The sequence below is a fragment of the Pristiophorus japonicus genome, chromosome 6 (genome assembly GCF_044704955.1).
Source record: "Pristiophorus japonicus isolate sPriJap1 chromosome 6, sPriJap1.hap1, whole genome shotgun sequence".
Taxonomy (NCBI): domain Eukaryota; kingdom Metazoa; phylum Chordata; class Chondrichthyes; family Pristiophoridae; genus Pristiophorus; species Pristiophorus japonicus.
Genome location: NC_091982.1, coordinates 150,647,158 through 150,668,606, shown reverse-complemented (window position 1 = coordinate 150,668,606; position 21,449 = coordinate 150,647,158). Strand labels below are relative to the sequence as shown.

The following is a 21,449-nucleotide window of genomic DNA, read 5'->3' as shown; positions in this document are numbered from 1 at the left end:
GATCGGTGAAATGATGCCCTCTCGTTGCAGCTGATCTAGCTCGATCTCTACCCTTTCTCTCATCATATACGGTACTGCTCTCACCTTGTGATGGATGGGTCACGCCCCCGGAATTAGGTGGATCTGCACTTTTGCTCCTTGGAATTTCCCGCTGCCTGGTTTAAACAGGGAAGGAAATGTGTTTAAGACCTGGGCACACGAAGTGTCGTCAGCGGGCGATAGCGCTCAGACGTCGTCCCAGTTCCAGCATATCTTTCCCAGCCAGCTCCTACCGAGCAGCATGGGACCATCGCCCGGTACCACCCAGAGTGGTAGCTTGTGCACCACTCCATCGTAGGAGACCTTTACAGTAGCAAAACCGATTACAGGAATCAGTTCTTTAGTGTAAGTTCTTAGTCTCGTGCAAGCTGGAGTTAAGACTGGCCTTGAGGCCTTGTTGCACCACAACCTTTCGAAAGTCTTTTTGCCCATGATGGACTGGCGCGCGCCCGTGTCCAGCTCTATTGACACCGGGAGTCTATTTAGTTCAACATTCAGCATTATCGGGGGACATTTCGTGGTGAATGTGTGCACCCCATGTACCTCTTCCTCCTCTATCTGAGACTCTGGTTCATAGTGATCCTCCGTGGATCTGTCCTCCTCTGCAACGTGGTGGTTTGTAGGTTTAACAGGCTTAGCAGCTCGCCTGCACACTCGTTGGAGGTGTCCCATTGTTCCACAGCCCTTGCAAACGTATCCTTTGAATCAGCATGAATGGAAACGATGATCACCCCCACAGCGCCAACAAGGTGTTAATGGCCTTGCATTCATCACTTTTGATGGAGGACTCTGAGACATCTGCGGATGTGTAGCTGCAGGTATGTGTGACCTACCCTGTACGTTACAATTCAAAAACTTTGTTCACAGTACTTGTAGCAGCACTTGTGTGCTGAGAGATTTGCTTCGTATTGTCACTGGTGGCAATGAATGCCTGGGCTGTCGCTGTGGTCTTACTCAAGGTTGGGGTCTCTACAGTCAAAAGCTTACGAAGTATGGTTTCGTGGCCAATGCCAAGTACGATAAAGTCTCTGAGCATGTGCTCCAAATGTCGTTCAAATTCGCAATGTCCTGCAAGGCGTCTCAGCTCAGCGACATAACTTGCCACTTCCTGGCCTTCAGACCTTTTGTAGATGTAGAACCGGTACCTCGTCATCAGAACACTTTCCTTCGGGTTCAAATGCTCTCAGACCAGTGTGCACAAATTCTCGTATGATTTCTCCGTGGGTTTCGTTGGAGTGAGCAGATTCTTCATGAGGCCATACGGTGGTGCCCCACAGACGATGAGGAGGATCACTCTACATTTGGCAGCGCTCTCTTCCCCATCTAGCTCGTTGGCCATGAAGTATTGGTCGAGTCGCTCCACAAAAGTTTCCCAATCATCTCCGTCCGAAAATTTATCCAGGATGCCCACTGTTCTCTACATCTTTGGGTTCACTATCTGTATCTCGTCGCCAGTTTTTGTGTATGGAGAAAGAGGCAGACTGAACACTGTGAGCTCAAAGTAAAGTGTGACCGTAGGCTTTTATTGCAGGTCTCCAGAGAGCGTCTCCAACCTGTGAAGCCTTCTTAAATACCTGTGCTCCGGGGAATGAGCCCTCTGGTGGCTGTACAGAGTAAATACAAGTCCACATATATAACAACGAGGCCATGGAGGGATTTGAAAATAAGGATGAGAATTTTTAAATCGAGGCATTGTAGATCAGCGAGCACAGGGGTGATGGGTGAGCGAGACGTGATGTAAGTTAGGACATGGGCAGCTTAGTTTTGGATCACCTCAAGTTTAGAAAGTGGGAGGCCAGCCAGGAGTGCATTAGAATAGTCAAGTCTAGAGATAACAAATGCATGGACGAAGGCTTCAGCAGTGGATGAGCTGAGGCAAGGGCAGAGACGGTCGATTTTACAGAGGTGGAAATAGGCGGTCTTAGTTATGCTGCGGATATGTGGCCGAAAGCTCATTTCGAGGTCAAATATGACATCAAGGTTGCGAACAGTCTGGTTCAGCCTCAGACAGAAGTTGGGGCGAGGGATGGAATCAGTGGCCAGGGAACAGAGTTTGTGGCGGGGACCGAAAACAATGGCTTGGGTCTTCCCAATATTCATCCATCTCACCGGCTGGGTTGTTGCGCTATTTCTTTTCCTGGCTGGGATCTTGCTGTGTAAAATCTTCAAAAAGGCAACACCAGGAAAGCCTGATGCTGGCGCACAAATTCTGCCAATCCCACAATCTGCAGTGACCCAAGAGAGGAATTACACAGCCAGCCTGTCCATACCTGCTGTCATGTTGAATTAAACTGCTGGTATCTGACACAAACAAACACTGTACCATTTCCCAATACATTGAAGCGAACTGAACAGAGAGAGAAAGGACAAACATCCATTCACCATCTCCTCTCGACAGTCACCTGTATCGCCTAGACAATGAAAAGAACCTAAATTGTCTCTGCCAACAGCCAGAGTTAGATGCACAGTTTGCGATGATTGGTTAACATTTTTCTGCTGTTGCAATAATCATTTTGTTCTGTCAGTACATGAGTTTGCTCTATTTATTGACTCTACGCATACCAGGGAGGATCCATCATGCAAAATACCCACCGCCACTTCCCAACCCTGACCCCGTACTGACCTTCCGAGGTGCAGGGAGAAGTTATCTGTACAACCACATCCCACAACTGTCATGACGACGGTTGTTGGTTTTGACCAATCAGTGAGCAGATTGGCTGTAATAAACTTCCTTGACCAACACTGCCCAGCCAGATAACATACTGAGCACTATTGCCATCCAGTTTCTGGGTCGTTTGGTGCTATCAAAGTGCAAGGTAAGCGACACAATAGTGCTGGTATTAATGTGGGGGCAGCTTCCGAGCAGGGGTGGAATTGCGTGGGCGAAATCTGAAAGTCAAATTAGCAGGTCAGAATTGGCGATCGCAACTGAATGGAAGCAATTCATTTTGACGTTGCGTCTCCAAGCTGCGCGGCAGGCGTGAGGCGGACTCGCATGAGGCAGCCTCAGCTCTATCCAAAGGGACAATGTACAAATGGAAATTGGAGGTTTGTTCAGGAGTCTTTAGGATGGATGCACAGAAAGCAAGGCCATGGGTTCTTTGCTTAAGAATTGATAGCAACAGCTTCAAGCCTGCACTATCATTCAAAATGATCAGTACCCCATTCCTGTTTTCTCTCCATACCTCTTGATCCCTTTAGCTGTAAGGGGCACATCTAACTCCCTTTTGGATATATTGAACGAACTGGCATCAACAACTCTCTGCGGAAGAGAATTCCACAGTTTAACAACTCGCTGAGTGAAGAAGTTTCTCCTCATCTCGGTTCTAAATGGCTTACCCATTATCCTTAGACTGTGACCCCTGGTTCTGGCCTTCCCCAACATCAGGAATATTCTTCCTGCATCTAACCTGTCCAATCCCATCAGAATTTTATATATTTCTATGAGATCCCCTCTCATTCTTCCAAATTCCAGTGAATACAGGCCGAGTCAATCCAGTATTTCTTCATATGTCAGTCCTGCCATCTTGGGAATCAGTCTGGTGAACCTTTGCACTCCCTCAATAGCAAGAATGTCCTTCCTCAGATTAGGAGACCAAAACTGAATACAGTATTCCAGGTGAGGCCTCACCAAGGCCCTGTACAGCTGCAGCAAGACCTCCCTGCTCCAATACTCAAATCCTCTCGCTATGAAGGCCAACATGTCATTTGCCTTCTTCACCGTCTGATGTACCTGCATGCCAACTTTCAATGACTGATGTACCATGATACCCAGGTCTCGTTACACATCCCCTTTTCCTAATCTGTCACCATTCAGATAATATTCTGCATTCCTGTTTTTACCACCAAAGTGGATAACCTCACATTTATCTACATTATACTGCATCTGCCATGTATTTGCCCACTCACCTAACCTGTCCAACTCACCCTGCAGCCTCTTAGTATCCTCCTCACAGCTCACACTGCCACCCAGCTTAGTGTCATCTGCAAACTTAGAGATATTACATTCAATTCCTTCATCCAAATCATTAATTTATATTGTAAATAGCTGGGGTCCCAGCACTGAACCTTGCCATACCCCACTAGTCACTGCCTGCCATTCTAATAATGGACCTGTTTATTCCTACTCTTTGCTTCCTGTCTGCCAACCAGTTCTCTATCCACGTCAGTACATTAACCCCAATACCATGTGCTTTAATTTTGCACACTAATCTCTTGTGTGGGACCTTGTCAAAAGCCTTTTGAAAGTCTAAATACACCACATCCACTGGCTCCCCCTTGTCCACTCTACTAGTTACATCCTCAAAAAATTCTAGAAGATTTGTCAAGCATGATTTCTCTTTCATAAATCCATGCTGACTTGGACTGATCCTGTCACTGCTTTCGAAATGCGCTGCTATTACATCTTTAACAATTGATTCCAACATTTTCTCCACCATCAATGTCAGGCTGGCCGGTCTATAATTCCCTGTTTTCTCTCTCCCTCCTTTTTAAAAAAGTGGTGTTACATTCACTACCCTCCGGTCCATAGGAACTGATCCAGAGTCTATAGAATGTTGGAAAATGACCACCAATGCATCCACTATTTCTAGGGCCACTTCCTTAAGTATTCTGGGATGCAGACTATCAAGCCCTGGGGATTTATCGGCCTTCAATCCCATTCATTTTCCTAATATAATTTCCTGACTAATAAGGATTTCCTTTAGTTCCTCCTTCTCGCTAGACTCTCGGTCCTCTAGTATTTCCGGAAGGTTATTTGTGTCTTCCTTAGTGAAGACAGAACCAAAGTACTTGTTCAATTGGTCTGCCATTTCTTTGTTCCCCATTATAAATTCACCTGATTCTGGCTGTAAGGGACCTACATTTGTTTTCACTTATCTTTTTCTCTTCACATATCTGTAGAAGCTTTTGCAGTCAGTTTTTATGTTCCCTGCAAGCTTACTCTCATATTCTATTTTCCCCCTCCGAATTAAACCCTTTGTCCTCCTCTGCTGAATTCTAAATTTCTCCTAGTCCTCAGGTTTGCTGCTTTTTCTGGCCAATTTATATGCCTCTTCGTTGGATTTAACATTATCCCTAATTTTCCTTGTAAGCCACGGTTGAGCCACCTTCCCCGTTTTATTTTTACGCCAGACAGGGATGTACAATTGTTGAAGTTCATCCATGTGATCTTTAAATGTCTGCCATTGCCTATCCACCGTCAACCCTTTAAGTATCATTCGCCAGTCTATCCTAGCCAAATCATGCCTCATACCGTCGAAGTTACCTTTCCTTAAGTTCAGGACTCTGGTCTCTGAATTAACTGTGTCACTCTCCATCTTAATGAAGAATTCTGCCATGTTATGGTCACTCTTCCTCAAGGGGCCTCGCACAATAAGATTGCTAATGAATTCTCTCTCATTACACATCACCCAGTCTAGGATGACCAGCTCTCTAGTTGGTTCCTTGACATATTGCTCCAGAAAACCATCCCTTATACACTCCAGGAAATCCTCCTCCATCATATTGCTACCAGTTTGTTCAACCCAATCTATATGATTAAGTCACCCATGATAACAGCTGTACCTTTATTGCACGCATCCCTAATTTCTTGCTTGATGTCATCCCCAACCTCACTATGAATGTTTGGTGGTCTGTACACAACTCCCACTAGCGTTTTCTGCCCTTTGGTGTTCCGCAGCTTTATCCATACAGATGGCCATCCAAACCTTGGTGTTGGATCCATGTAGGTTTTACAGGTCCCTTACTGGGCAAGAATATTTTAGTGGTGGTGGATGCTTATTCGAAGAGGATAGAGAATGCATTATCCCGTCATTCAATACGTCCACGGCAACCATAGAGAATCTCAATGTCATGTTCGTGACACCTGGTCTGCCTGACATAGTGGTGAGCAACAATGGGTTGTGCTTCACCAGTCAGGAGTTTCAGGAATTTGTCAATCTTAACGGCATAAAACATGTAAGATCAGCACCATTCAAGCCTGCATCCAACGGACAAGCAGAACATGCAGTACAATTATCAACCAAAGCATGAGGAGAGTAACCCAAGGGTTACTGCAGACCCGCTTGTCTTGCATACTGCTGAGTTACAGGACAAGACCCCGCACACTCATGAGGGTCTCGCCTGCTTAACTCATGATGAAAAGAGGTGTTGAGACCAAGTTATCTCTTGTACACCCAGATTTAAGTAATCATGTTGAATATAGAAGACAGAGCCAACAAGGGTACCATGATCGTGTAACTGTGTCATGTAAGATTTCTGTTAATGATCCTGTATATGTGTTGATCCCAAATGGATCGCTGGTACGGTCACGGCCAGGGAGGGCAACAGAGTAACATAGAAATATAGCAAATAGGTGCAGGAGTAGGCCATTCGGCCCTTCGAGTCTGCACCACCATTCAATATGATCATGGCTGATCATGCAACTTCAGTACCCCATTCCTGCTTTCTCTTCATACCCCTTGATCCCTTTAGCCGTAAGGGTCACATCTAACTCCCTTTTGAATATATCTAACGAACTGGACTGAACAACTTTCTGTGGTACAGAAGTTTGAGTGAAGAAGTTTCTCCTCATCAAGGTCCTAAATGAATTACCCCTTATCGTTAGACTGTGACCCCTGTTTCTGGACTTCCCCAACATCGGGAACATTCTAAGGGAATTAAGGGTTACGGGGAGCGGGCGGTAAGTGGAGCTGAGTCCTCGGCCAGATCAGCCATGATCTTATTGAATGGTGGAGCAGGCTCGAGGGGCTAGATGGCCTACTCCTGTTCCTAATTCTTATGTTCTTACGTTCTTCCTGCATCTAACCTGTCCAGTCCTGTCAGAATTTTATATGTTTCTATGAGATCCCCTCTCATTCTTCTAAATTCCAGTGAATATAGTCGATCCAGTCTTTCTTCCTTTGTCAGTCCTGCCATCCCGGGAATCAGTCTGGTGAAACTTTGCTGCACTCCCTCAATAGCAAGAATGTCCTTCCTCAGATAAGGAGACCAAAACTGTACACAATATTCCAGGTGAGGCCTCACCAAGGCCCTGTACAGAGTAAGACCTCCCTGTTCCTATACTCAAATCCTCTCGCTATGAAGGCCAACATGTCATTTGCCTTCTTCACCGTCTGATGTACCTGCATGCCAACTTTCAATGACTGATGTACCATGATACCCAGGTCTTGTTGCACCTCCCCTTTTCCTAATCTGTCACCATTCAGATAATATTCTGCCTTCCTGTTTTTGACACCAAAGTGGGTAACCTCACATTTATCTACATTATACTGCATCTGCCATGCATTTGCCCACTCACCTAACCTGTCCAACTCACCCTGCAGCCTCTTAGCATCCTCCTCACAGCTCACACTGCCACCCAGCTTAGTGTCATCCGCAGACTTGGAGATATTACATTCAATTCCTTCGTCCAAATCATGAATGTATATTGTAAATAGTTGGGGTCCCAGCACTGAACCTTGCCATACCCCACTAGTCACTGCCTGCCATTCTGAAAAGGACCCGTTTATTCCTACTCTTTGCTTCCTGTCTGCCAACCAGTTCTCTATCCACGTCAGTACATTACCCCCAATACCATGTGCTTTAATTTTGCACACTAATCTCTTGTGTGGGACCTTGTCAAAAAGCCTTTTGAAAGTCTAAATACACCACATCCACTGGTTCTCCCTTGTCCACTCTACTAGTTACATCCTCAAAAAATTCTAGAAGATTTGTCAAGCATGATTTGTTATTAAGAGTATTTGTTATTAAGCTCAAGAATGGGCAAACTTGCAGGAAACACATGGATCAAACAAAGCTGAGGCACACAAACGAGCCAGAGCAGTCGGAAGAAGAAACCGTCGATGACCAACCAACCTACCAGCAGCCTTCAGTGGACTCAAGGGTCAGCAGTGAACCTGGAATTTCCATCACGGACTTGTTCAATAAAAATGGACTTGCAATTCCTCACACGGCCACTGCCACCCCCAACAAGTCAGCCATCCAGCACCAGCCACAACAGACACCGCACATTCACCCAAGGATGGAATCGAACTGAGACCGTCAACCTGAGAGCGTACAGCACCAGTCCATCTCGATTTGTGAAAGACAGTGATAAGATCACAGAGGAGGGTATTGTCATGTATGTACATTCTGTTTGTAGCCACCAGGTGGTGTAATTGTTGGAGGCCACAGCAGCACGCACATGGTGCTGCTCTGGTATAAAAGGCCAGCCATTTTGTGAGTCAGGCACTTTGGGCCGTAATAAAGCAGAGCCAGGGTTGTATCTTGTTCAGTTAAACAGTACTCAATTTGTACCTTTATTGCATACATAACACTAACACTATCAGGAAAAATGAGTACATGCTGTGGTTTAAGTCCCCACCTGCCTTTCACTCTGTCTTGCCAAGCGTACTCCAACACATCACTCGTCACACCCACTCAGCTTTCAGCAGCACTCAACCTTCACTTTCTGTGCACTTCATCAGCTCCGCTTTGATCCATCCATCATTGACACACACCCCAATCCTTAGGTAATGTGATGGATCCGTCTCATAGTCAGCCTTACTGAATGCACTGCATCCATCAGGTAAAGACCTCACCATTACTCACTCACAGGTCTGTTTTTTCGACCTTTGTAGAAGAGTGCAAAATGCATGGGAGAAGTAGAGGATTGGAGGTGGGCTGCCACAAATGGTCCAGCTCACACATGCAGAGGAGGAGACCCTGGAGATAAGTGGCACATCGACGTCCCTCTCAGTCGGAGATGGAGAGACTGGGAATTCTCAGATAGCTACTGACAGACTTACAAATACATCTGACATGCATAAGCTGACTACATTTCATCAGTGACTGAACTATGATAAGACTAAATTTGGTGATTGTCAAGATCATTACTTTGCCATAACTGAATCATATCCCTTTCTTTTCTCTTCCAGGGCCTTCACAGGAACAACCGGTATCGCTGGACATCAATGAGGATGATTCCTCAGACGACATAAGAACATTCCTTCTGAGGGTGCACCATCATGGGACCTACAGCCATGCACCAATGCACATACTCACCCTTCGCTGGGTCCAGTTAGACAGTTAGTTGGGTTATAACCAGGTGATTCACAACTCACAAGCAAGCACGAGAAGCTACTGGTGGCAGGGACAGCTGTGGAGCCGTAATCCTCTCCAAGCCCTGCTCAGTTGGACATAGATGCTGAATCCCAGGTGTAAAGTCCTTACTCTACAACATGAAACCACACAAGGCTCATTCCAGGAACAAGGCCACTCTGTGACCTTGACTCTTTATTACAGGACTCCAGAAGTGATGACCCTGCGTGGGACTTCCCTTTATATACCTGTGTGATCAGGTAAGGAGTGTCTCCCACAAGTTCACCCCCTGTGGTCAAGGTGTGCATCTAAGTTGAGTGTATACAGTAATACAGTGGTATTATATTGTGGTTACATACATGACATCACCTCCCCCCAAAGTCTTACTGGGATCATAGGTTCAGTCTTTCAGGTGGTCTATGCTCCCTCGTAGAGCGCCGCAGTTGGGGCTCTGATTGTTGGACTCTGACGTGAGTGTCTGTCACCTGTGGTGATTCCGGCCTGTCCGGGCTGACCTCAGGGACTGTGCATTCTTCCGATTGCTCTTGTTGCACGTTCGCTGCTGGTAGTGTGAGCTCCATCTCATGGTCTTCTTCAGGTTCCTCCGTGTCCATGCTGAACCTTTTTTTTACTTGGTCCAGATGTTTACGGCATATCTAGCCATTGTTGAGTTTTACCACGATGATCCTATTCCCCTCTTTGCCAATTACAGTACCCTCAAGCCATTTGGGCCCCATGGCGTGATTGAGGATGAATACAGGATCATTTATTTCTATACATCTCCCCCTTGAATTTCGGTCATGGTACTCATTTTATGACTTGCGCTTGCCCTCAACTATGTCGGTCAGGACTGGGTGGATGAGGGACAACCGAGTTTTGAGTGTCCGTTTCATGAGTAGCTCTGCGGGTGGGACCCCCATGAGCGAGTGCGGGTGGGATCTATAGGCCAGCAGGAGGCGCGATAGGCGGCATTGTAGGGAGGATCCTTGAATCCTGAGCATACCTTGCTTAATGATTTGGACTGCCAATTCCGCTTGGCAATTGGAGGCCGGCTTGAACGGCGCAGTCCTGACGTGGTTGATGCCATTGCCCGACATAAACTCCCAGAATTCATAGCTCATGAAACATGGGCCATTGTCACTAACCAGGATGTCCGGCAAGCCATGGGTTGCAAAGATCGCATGTAGGCTTTCCACGGTGGTGGATGACGTGCATGAATTCAAGATGATGCACTAGATCCATTTCGAGTACGCATCTACTACATTGGGGAACATCTTCCCCATGAACGGGCCGGCATAGTCAACGTGAATGCGTGACCATGGCTTGGTGGGCTCGGGCCACGGGCTGAGTGGGCCCTCCCTGGGGGCATTACCCAGCTGGGCACAGGTCGTGCACCTGCGAACACAGTGTGCCAGGTCTGAATCAATTCCAGGCCACCAAATGTGTGACCGGGCAATGGCCTTCATTATCACAATGCCTGGGTGCTCGTTGTGGAGTTCCCTGATGAATGCCTCCCTGCCCTTCTGGGGCATGACTACCCGGCTGCCGCATAGTACGCAGTCAGCTTGGATGGAGAGCTCATCCATCCGCCTGTGGAACGGTCTGACCTCCTCAGGGCATGCTCCATGTGCGGGCGCCCAATCCCCAGTCAGGACACATTTCTTAATCAAGGATAGGAGGGGATCTCTGTCCAGATTTTGATCTGGCAGGCTGTGATAGGGGAGCCTGCACTGTCAAAGGCATCGTCAGCCATGACCATCTCAGCGCTTTGCTCAGCTGCCCCCTCGGTGGTGGCCAGTGGGAGCCTGCTGAGTGCGTCAGCGCAGTTTTCAGTGCCGGGCCAGTGCCGGATGGAGTAGTCATAAGCAGCTAGCGTGAGGGCCCACCGCTGAATGCGAGCTGATGCATTGGCATTGACAGCCTTGCTGTCTGACAACAGGGATGTGAGTGGCTTGTGGTCCGTCTCTAATTCAAACTTCCAACCGAAGAGGTACCGATGCATTTTTTTTACACCATAGACACATGCAAGCTTCCTTCTCGACCATGCCATATCCCCGTTCTGCTTGAGAAAGCGACCTGGAGGCATAAGCCACAGGTTGTAGCTGACCCTCAGCATTACCCTGCTGCAACACGCACCCAACCCCATAGGACGATGCATCACAAGTCTGAACTAAACGTTTACAGGGGTCGTACAGGGTCAACAATTTGAACTAAGTAGGTTTCGCTCCCGATCAAAAGCCCGTTCCTGACAGTCCCCCCAAAACCAATCGCAACCCTTACGCAGGAGCACGTGTAGCGGCTTCAACAACGTGCTCAAGTTCGGCAGAAAGTTCCCGAAATAGTTCAACAGTCCCAGGAATGAACGCAGCTCTGATGTGTTGCAGGGCGTGGGTCCTCGTCGAATCGCCTCTGTTTTGGATTCGGTGGGCCGAATCCCAATTGCAGCAACCCTCCTGCCCAGAAACTCAACCTCAGGAGCTAAAAACACACATTTAGACCACTTGAGTCGCAGACTACCCGGTCCAGTCGGCATTGCACCTCCTCCAGGTTGTGGAGGTGTTCTTCGGTGTCTCGACCCATGATGAGGATGTCGTCCTTGAATACGATCGTTCCAGGAATAGATTTAAGCAGGCTTTCCTTGTTATGTTGAAAAATCGCGGCCGCTGATCGAATGCCAAACGGGCACCTGTTATACACAAACAGTCCCTTGTGCGTGGTGATGGTGATCAGTAGTTTGGATTCGTCAGCCAGTTCCTGGGTCATACAGGCCGAAGTGAGGTCCAACTTGGTGAACAGCTTGCCACCTGCCAGCGTGGCGAAAAGGTCCTCCACTCCCGGGAGTGGGTATTGGTCTTGTAGGGACACCCGATTGATGGTGGCCTTGTAGTCGCCACAGATCCTGACAGAGCCATCCGCTTTTAGAACGGAAACGATGAAACTCGCCCAGTCGCTGAATTCAACAGGCGAGACGATGCCCTCTCGCATCAGCCGGTCCAATTCGCTCTCGATTTTTTCCCGCATCACATACGGCACCGCTCTGGCTTTGTGGTGCACTGGCCTGGTGTCTGGGGTGATGTGTATCACTACTTTAATGCTTTTGAAAGTCCCGATGCCCGGTTGAAATAATGACTCAAATTGTTGTCGGACTTGTGAGAATGAACTTCGCTCCACCGAGGATATTGCGTGAACATCCCCCCATTTCCAGTTCATCTTGGCTAACCAGCTCCTCTCCAAGAGTGGGACCATTTCCCAGGACAATCCAGAGTGGCAGCCGGTTCACTAGCCCATTGTGTGTGACAGCCATCATTGCACTGCCTAGCACCGGAATGATTTCCTTGGTGTAAGTCCGTAATTGTGTCTCAATACGTTCTAATTTGGGTCTACTGGCTTTGAGTGGCCATAACTTCTCGAATTGCTGAATGCCCATGAGTGACTGGCTGGCCCTAGTGTCCAGCTCCATGTGTATTGGGATGCCGTTCAACAAAACCCTCATCATCATTGTTGGTGTTTTGATGTATGAACTGTGAATATTCGCCGCATGGACCCGCTGAACCTCAGCGTCCATCAATTTGTCCCAAAAGTCATCCTGCCTCACAGAACCCTCTTCTGGTTCATCTGCCTCATATATTAGTCTGGTTGCAGGTTTTCTACACATTCGAGCTAAATGGCCACTGAGATTGCAGTTTCTGCAGACAAAATGTTGGAATCTGCAAGATCCAGCTGAGTGTTTTCCCCCACACCTCCAGCATGAGTTAAAGTTTCCATTGTTGGGGACAAAGGGACTATGGCCAGAATTCCATGCTGACTGTGCCTTTAACTGCTCTTAAGTACCTTACTAGTGGGTGTCAATGGCCCCATCCCGGGCCGCATTGTCCACAGTGATGGCGTGAACGTCCGTTCAGCCTGCCATTGTCTCTGTTGAGATCCTGCTCTGGGATCTATTGCTGCCTGATAAATGTCGGACTGCCCCTGCCTGCCTGCGGGCCTCTGAGTAGCATTTATGATGTTGACTCCCTGATCCATCGCCGCGTTAGAGGCAGAATTGCGCGCGTAAATCATTTTCGTCTCTTCCTCCCCCGCCATGAAAGTTTGAGCTAACAACGCTGCCACTTCCAAGGTCAAGTCCTTGGTCTCAATTAACGCGAAAAATTCCCGCATGACCGATACCCTCGATGAAGAAGTCGCTTAGCATCTCCCCCCTGCAGGCATCTGTGAACTTACAGAGGCTGGCCAAACGCCGGAGGTCCGCTACAAAGTCCAGTATGCTCTGTCCTTCACGACGTCGGTGGGTATAGAATCTGTGCCGAGCCATGTGTATGCTGCTCGCCGATTTGAGGTGCTCCCCAATTAGTTTGCTGAGCTCTTCAAACGTTTTGTCCGACGGCTTTTTGGGTGCCAGTAAGCCCTTCATGAGCGCATAAGTCTTTGGCCTGCAGCTGGTCAGGAGATGAACCCGTCACTTGTCGGCCGCTGCATCCCCTAGACAGTCTTTAGTTATGAAGCTTTGCTGAAGCCTCTCGACAAAATCGTCCCAGTCTTCCCCAACACAGTACCATTCCTCTGTGCTACCGGTGGCCATTCTCGTGGGTCATGAATTCCCGTTTCTCGTCGCCAATGTAAAATCCTTACTCTGCAACATGAAACCACACGAGGCACATTCCAGGGACAAGGCCACTCTGTAACCTTGACTCTTTATTACAGGACTCCAGAAATGATGACCCTGCATGGGACCTCCCTTTATGTACCTGTGTGAACAGGTAAGGAGTGTCTCCCACAAGTTTACCCCCTGTGGTCAAGGTGTGCATCTAAGTTGAGTGAATACAATAATACAGTGGTGTTACATTGTAGTTACAAACATGACACCGGGGACGATCATTAAGAAGGAAAATGGTAGAGGTGCATCGGCAACTTAGCGAGGTACTGACAGATGTACAATGCCCACTCCCCACAATAGCAGGGAGAATGGAGGAGTTGTACTCGATCGCTAGTGCATTGATGGCGCAGGTACTTGCGAAAATATCTGACATGGAGAGAGAGGTCTCCTCCATGGAGCTTCAAGCAAGGCTCTCAAATTAGTCCATGGAGGCCATTACCACGGCTGTGCAGACTTCGGATGCGAACATGTCGGCTGTCTTAAACAGGATGACAGATACTGTATCCATGGCTTAACAATGTGTCACTGATCTCCACCAAGCTGCTCTACAGTAGAGCGCTAGGAGTGATCTGGCACCTACACAGGACAGGACTGATGGTGAAAGAAAACGTGGAAATAGGAACTCTACTCAAAGCACTTCTCACCCATTGCCCCCACCTCCCCTCCCCGTACCAGAAATCCTGCCTGGTGTCGCCATGGCTGAGTTTGTCCCTATACATGTGCAGATGGAACAGTTTTTGGGGCTCCAAAACCCAGAAGGCGTAGGCCAAAAACATCTCAGCAGTCAGGGCAGGGGTCTGAGCAGCTTCCCTCTGTCTCTGCTGCAGCCGCACGGAATGCACCACGTAGAAACGAAGATAAAACTATTGTAGTTCACCAAGAGCATGCACATGGGTGGTTAACAAAATGTTCTGTTGTTAAGTTTCCTTTTCTTATAAGGATGCAGAAAAAGTATTGATTAGCACCACTTCCACGTCTTGCCCATTATTGCGTCCTCAGTGTTAATTCGCCCTTTCACTTGTTTCATGGTGAATGTCAATGCATGACGGGACCCATTGGGTGGATGAACGTCAATGCATGACGGGGCCCATTGGGTGGATGAACGTCAATGTATGACGGGGCCCATTGGGTGGATGAACGTCAATGTATGACGGGACCCATTGGGTGAATGAACGTCAATGCATGACGGGGCCCATTGGGTGGATGAACGTCAATGTATGACGGGACCCATTGGGTGAATGAACGTCAATGCATGACGGGGCCCATTGGGTGGATGAACGTCAATGCATGACGGGGCCCATTGGGTGGATGAACGTCAATGCATGACGGGACCCATTGGGTGGATGAACGTCAATGTATGACGGGGCCCATTGGGTGGATGAACGTCAATGTATGACGGGACCCATTGGGTGGATGAACGTCAATGCATGACGGGACCCATTGGGTGGATGAACGTCAATGCATGACGGGACCCATTGGGTGGATGAACGTCAATGTATGACGGGGCCCATTGGGTGGATGAACGTCAATGTATGACGGGACCCATTGGGTGAATTAATGTCAATGCATGACGGGACCCATTGGGTGGATGTGCAACAAATTGATGCAAGATTGAAGGACTGATTAATACACAGGGAAGGGGGTGGGGGGCTGGTGGTGGTGGTGGAAGCAGGCTGGAGGATTTCATTGGTACTGTTTTCCTGTGTGAATCAACACAATGGTGTGGTGAGCCTGCGCAATATTAGGGCAGCCCTAGCAACAATAATAGCAGTTAGTCTGGCGATGGATACCCCATTTTCGTCCTCCACCTCCTCCACTATGTTCTCCTCATCCAAAAATGAGTGATGCGCCCCTTCGGCTCCTTCACCTGTGATCCTCTCTGCTGCGCAATGTTGTGCAGGATGCAGCATATCATTATTAGCCTGGACACCCTCGCTGGTGAGTACTGAAGGGACCCTTCAGACCGAGTTAGGCACCTGAAGCACATCTTCAACATTCCAATGGCTTGCTCCATGTCTCTTTGGTGGGGCTCCACATAGCTTTCATGAACCAAGTTTGAAGGGGATATCTCTTGTCTCCTTAGAGCCAGCCCTAAAGCCTGCCTCCTGGAAAGAAAAGGTCTGTAATTGTGATATATTCACAGAGCACAGCACACACAGCTTCCTAACATGGCAGGCAGCTCTCTCGGAAGTCTCCGGAATTGCCTGGTTCTGTTTAATTATTAACTGTGCAATTGCAGTACACAATGCGTCCACATCCACTGTGTGGAGCTACAAACATTACAAGCTTACAGACATTACACTTCTCCCTCCTTAATGAAGAAGCCATCATAACAAACATCATACATAACGTTCATGTTTATACATAACACAGGATATAGACTTTTTTTTTCATATTTACAAATGTAACTTTACCGCTTGTTTTCTGTTCGGAAGAGGATACCTTCACTCTCAAACAGGACATTCCAAACACGGTGTCGAATCTAAACTCATTCGAGGCTCATCCTGAGGAATGTTTCCTCCACGGAATTTCCTTGATTTTCATTTGAACTCATTCTAACTTCAGGCACTTTGTTTTCCTGACTTGGACTCAGACTTTCATTCTGATTCTCTCCTGGATTTGTTGCCAGTACATTGGATTTAGGATTTGCTACTGCTATATCAAAACTATCTGATGAGTCAGAAATAATTGAATCGTTCCCACCTTCAACTCCTTCCATGTCTGCAGGTAAAATATGATCAATGTGAATAAACCTAACCTGTCCATTATCAAACATCTTTACCAAATATGTGCGAGGACCACATATTTTCACCACTCTTCCTGGTAACCACTTTAACCATTTATGGTGATGGTTCTTTACTCTCACCTTCTGGTTTAATTTCACACTTCTCTCTTTTACTCTACATCTATCATGATTTTCTTTCTGTCTTAATTGTGTCTCTTCTACGGACTGTGCCAAATTTGGATTTAACAACGAGAATCTGGTTCGTGGCTGTCGTTTGAGAAACAACTCTGCTGGTGTTCTACCAGTAGTTGTATGAGGAGTATTTCGATATGTAATCAAAAAATTAGCCAATTTGTGATCCAATGATAACTGTCGTTTCCTTGGATTTGGAACTACCATTTGTTTTATGAGGGCACGTTTTACAATTTGTACAGTGCACTCTGCTGCACCATTCGAAGCAGGGTGGTATGATGGAACCTTGGTATGTTTCACACCATTTTTGCTCGTGAATTGTGCAAATTCTTCTGAATGGAATTGTGTTCCATTATCCAAAACAATTTCTTCAGGGGGGCCAAATGCAGAAAATAATTTTCATAAAATGTCCAATGTTTTACTTGTTGTTATTTTCCACATTGGAAACACCTCAACCCACTTCGAATGGCTATCAATCACAATGAACAATTGTTGTCCTACTAACTCAGCAAAATCAATATGCAGCCATTTCCATGGCTGGAATGGTACTTGTGGTGGTTGCTTGCTTACCGATTGACATGTCGTACACTGACTCACGATGTACTCTATATCTTTAACAAGACCTGACCACCATAAATAACTGCGTGCAAAACTCTTGGTCAAGCACATTCCCAGGTACTCGTCATAGAGGTCTCCTAATAATTTGGACCTGAATTTATTTGGTATAACCACTCTTGCACCCGACATGATACAATCTTTATCAACTGATAATTCATTCCTACGAATGAAGAATGGATGTGTATCTTTGTCTGTTACCTGGTTTGGCCATCCATTTGCAATATACTTATACACCTTTGACATCACTGGGTCACGTTTGCTCTACCAATCTCTTCAGCTGTGACTGGCAGTTCATCAATGAATGAAAAATAAAACACTTCTTCCCTATCGGGTGTAACTTGGGATGGGGAAGGCAATCTCGACATTGCATCAGCATTACTGCGATCAGCTGATCATCTGTATTCAATATCATATGTATATGCTGACAAAATCAAAGCCCATCTCTGCATTCGGACTGCAGCTAATGTTGGAACTGGGGACTTTGGATGGAGGATTGCTGTCAGGGGCTTATGGTCCGTAACGATAGTAAACTTACGACCATACAAGTATTTGTGAAACATCTTGACCCCCAAAATTAATGCCAAGGCTTCCCTTTCACTTTGCGCATAATTACTCTCACTGGCACTGAGAGTGCGTGAAGCAAAAGCAATTGGTCTTTCCTCCCCACTACTTAATACATGAGAGATTACTGCCCCAACTCCGTATGGAGAGGCATCACATGTTAGCTTAATCTCCTTAGATATTTCATAGTGAACTAACACGGTGCTCTCTACCAATTTGCTTTTACACTCCTTGAATGCTGTATCACATTCTTTTGACCACCTTCAATGGACCTGTTTTTCAAAAGTTTATTCAGTGGATGTAATACTGCAGCCAAATTTGGTAGGAACTTCCCATAATAGTTCAAAAGACCCAAGAATGAATGAAGTTCAGTGACATTCCTGGGAGTTGGATGTAAATCATCTTTGTCAACTCTATACCCTAAGTACTCCACTGAGTTTTTAAATAACTCACACTCACGAGCAGACATTCTTACTCTGTGCTTCTCTAGCCATTTGAGGACTTTATTCAATATGTTATATGAATTTGCCTATTTGGTGTTGAAATTAGGATGTCATCCAAATAACATGCTACCCCTTCAATATCCTGCAAAATCTGCTTCATCACTCCTTGGAATATGGCAGGGGCAGAAGACACTCCAAACGCTAGCCTATTAAATTGATGTAGGCCTAGATGAGTATTTATAGCCAATCATGACTTGGACTCCTCATCTAGTTCAAGCTGTAAGTAGGCATTCGTAAGATCCAGTTTTGAGAAGATCTGACCACCTGTCAGTGTTGTGAACAAATCTATATTTGGCAATGTATTGGGTACATTACCGTCTAGAACCTGGTTTATGGTTACTTTATAATCACCACACAATCGTACCTTACCATCGGACTTAGGTACAACAACAATGGGTGTAGCCCAATTATATCGATCTATCTTACAAATAATGTTCTCAGTCTCTAGTCTTTCGAGTTCTTGCTCAACTTTCTCCTCGAGTGCATATGGTACGGATCGTGGCTTGTAGTAAACCGATCTAGCGTCCTTCTGTACCCTGACACTCGCTTTGAAGCCTTGGATCGGACTGCCCGTTTTGCAGAACACCTTCGGATACTGCTTGATAACCTCATCCGTTGATGAAAATCTCGCTTCCACACAGAAAATCTTACTCCAATCCAGCTTCAGTGAGCTCAACCAATTTCTTCCTAGTAAGGCAGACTTGTCTCCTTTCACTACTATTAGAGGCAAGTTCTGAAATTGATATTTATATTTCACCGGTACGGTGATACAGCCAAATACAGGAATTTTCACTCCCGAGTAGCCTCGCAGCTCTATCTTGGATTTCTCCAATTGGAAATCACGCAATTTGTCAAGGTACAGTGACTCCGGTACTAGAATCACTGAGGCATCCGTGTCAATTTCCATTGGTATCTTTAATCCCGCAACATCTATGTGGATTTTGATGCTTCCCGAATTGCTGTCCGTTAACCTCGTGCTCCTGATGACGTGTAATTCTAACATCTCCTTATCCTGTTGTTGTACTTCCATGCTCAGTAGTCTCTTGGGACTTCTACTCATAGCTTTGAACGCTGGACTCATAGCTTTAAAAGCTGGTTTACCCTTCAGTCGGCATGCCTTAGCAAGATGTCCAGTCTTCTTGCAGAAGAAACACTCTGCCTTCACGTATGGACAACTTTGAGCAATGTGTTGTCCCAGGCACCTATAGCACGACTTCGACGCTCTGTTAGAATTTCCCGTTTCTGAGAATCTGGGCCCCCACAGTCTTTTACTTTGAACCTCCAGGTGATTTACTTCGGTTGACGACCGTAATTATTATTCAATTTTCGGGAATATTGTTTGGCCATGCCCATCAACCTCGTTGTCTGACAAGCAATCTCAAAAGTCAAGTCATCCGTCATCAATAACTTCCTTCTGATCGCATCATTTTTCACCCCACAAACAAAACAATCCCGTAATGCTCGGTTTTGAAAGTTTCCAAAATTACAGTGCATCGATAGCTTTTTTAATGCTACGATGTAATCACTGATAATTTTATCAGCCTTTTGATTCCGAATCCCGAAACGATAGCTTTCAGCAATTTCTAACGGTTTGAGGTTACAGTGCTGCTCCAGCTTCGTTAAAATCTCTTTAAGTGTTGTGTCCCTTTGGCTCATCAGGCACAAGCAGATTTACAGGGTTTTGCATAATGCTGGACCTGCCTTCAATAAGAAGATCGCTCTCTTACGTTCCAACACAGCCTGGTTCTGGACTGCATTGTCTGAAACTTTGACTGTTATTTGCAATGAAATACATTTCTAGCCGATCCACATACGCTTTAAAACTTTCCCGGTCGTGTCTATATTCTCCCAAATATCCCAATACACCTGCCATTTTAATCTCTAGCTGTTCACACCATGTGCTGTATTTTACCTCAGATTTTGTAGCTTTTTTCAAAGACAGAAACTTCCAAAGTGTCTCTGTCGGCTGGCTGAATCCTTCACCAACAAAAATTAAGCTTTAAATCATCCGAAAAATCCCATCTCAGTCGCAAAATGTGATATATTCACAGAGCACAGCACACACAGCTTCCTAACATTGCAAGCAGCTCTCTCGGAAGACTCTGGAATTGCCTGGTTCTGTTTATTATTAACCCTGCACTTGCGGTACACAATACGTCCACATCCACACTGTGGAGCTACAAACATTACAAGCTTACAGACATTACAGTAATGTTGGACTGTCGCAGCATGAAAGCATCATGACACCTCCCAGCGAATCTGCTGCAGACCTGCATGAGCCCTTTCCTGTGGTTACACACCGCTGCGTGTTGATGGAAGAATAACACTTGGGTTTTATAAACCCTACAGATTGCTGTGCTGATGCTCGTATGGCCACGTGTGTGCCGTCAATGGCACCCTGGAATCCAGCCAGAGAGACAAATCTGAGTGCCCGCTCAATCTGGCTATTGTCGTATAGAGAAAGATAACAGAACTCCCAATCCTGGCAAACCATCCATCCATTACCTGTATTATGCAATGCGAAGATGCAGCGGGAGATCGTGGCGGTGGTGTGGTGAGTGCTTTTGTGGCGGAGGTGCAGCTGGAGATCATGGCGGAGGTGTGGCGAATGTTTGTGGCGGAGGAGGGGCGAGAATTCATGGTGGAGGTGCGGCGAAGGAGGGTTACGGGGTCCAGAAGAGCCGAGGGCCCAGGGGCAGCACTGGCCTGCCCACACTGCATATGTGTGTGCATTAGGTCCGTTCAGCAGAGCAGGTCTCCAATCATCCTGGTTAACCCTTGCCACTGGATAAAGGCCTAGTTCTGTCAAGCCTGTGTGGTGGCTGATGTGCAACGGTCACCACACGTTAAAAAAAATCCATGTACAGGCATTTTCCACCCCCTCAATTGGAGTTCAGGACTGGAACATCGGGTCCTTCATTGAAACCTCTGTGAACTCGTTTGAGGGACCACCTATGATGATAATATGTAGTTATGTGCAGCGGACTGCAAGACCCTCAAGATATCTCCTGTAGGGCTCTACAAGGAACCAGAGACAAAATAATTGAGGGTTGTGATGACCTTCACAGTCACTGGT

At 46.7% G+C, this 21,449-nt stretch overlaps 1 protein-coding gene across 2 annotated transcripts in view; it reads left to right on the top strand.

The window, feature by feature from the left end:
* The window catches only part of LOC139265824 (glypican-1-like), a 378,382-nt gene that overhangs the window by 28,477 nt on the left and 328,456 nt on the right, over positions 1-21,449 (top strand). For both annotated transcript variants that reach the window (XM_070883291.1, XM_070883290.1), the window contains exon 3: positions 8,958-9,380. The gene's annotated coding sequence lies outside the window, so the exon portion shown is untranslated. The remainder of the gene's footprint in view (positions 1-8,957; positions 9,381-21,449) is intronic.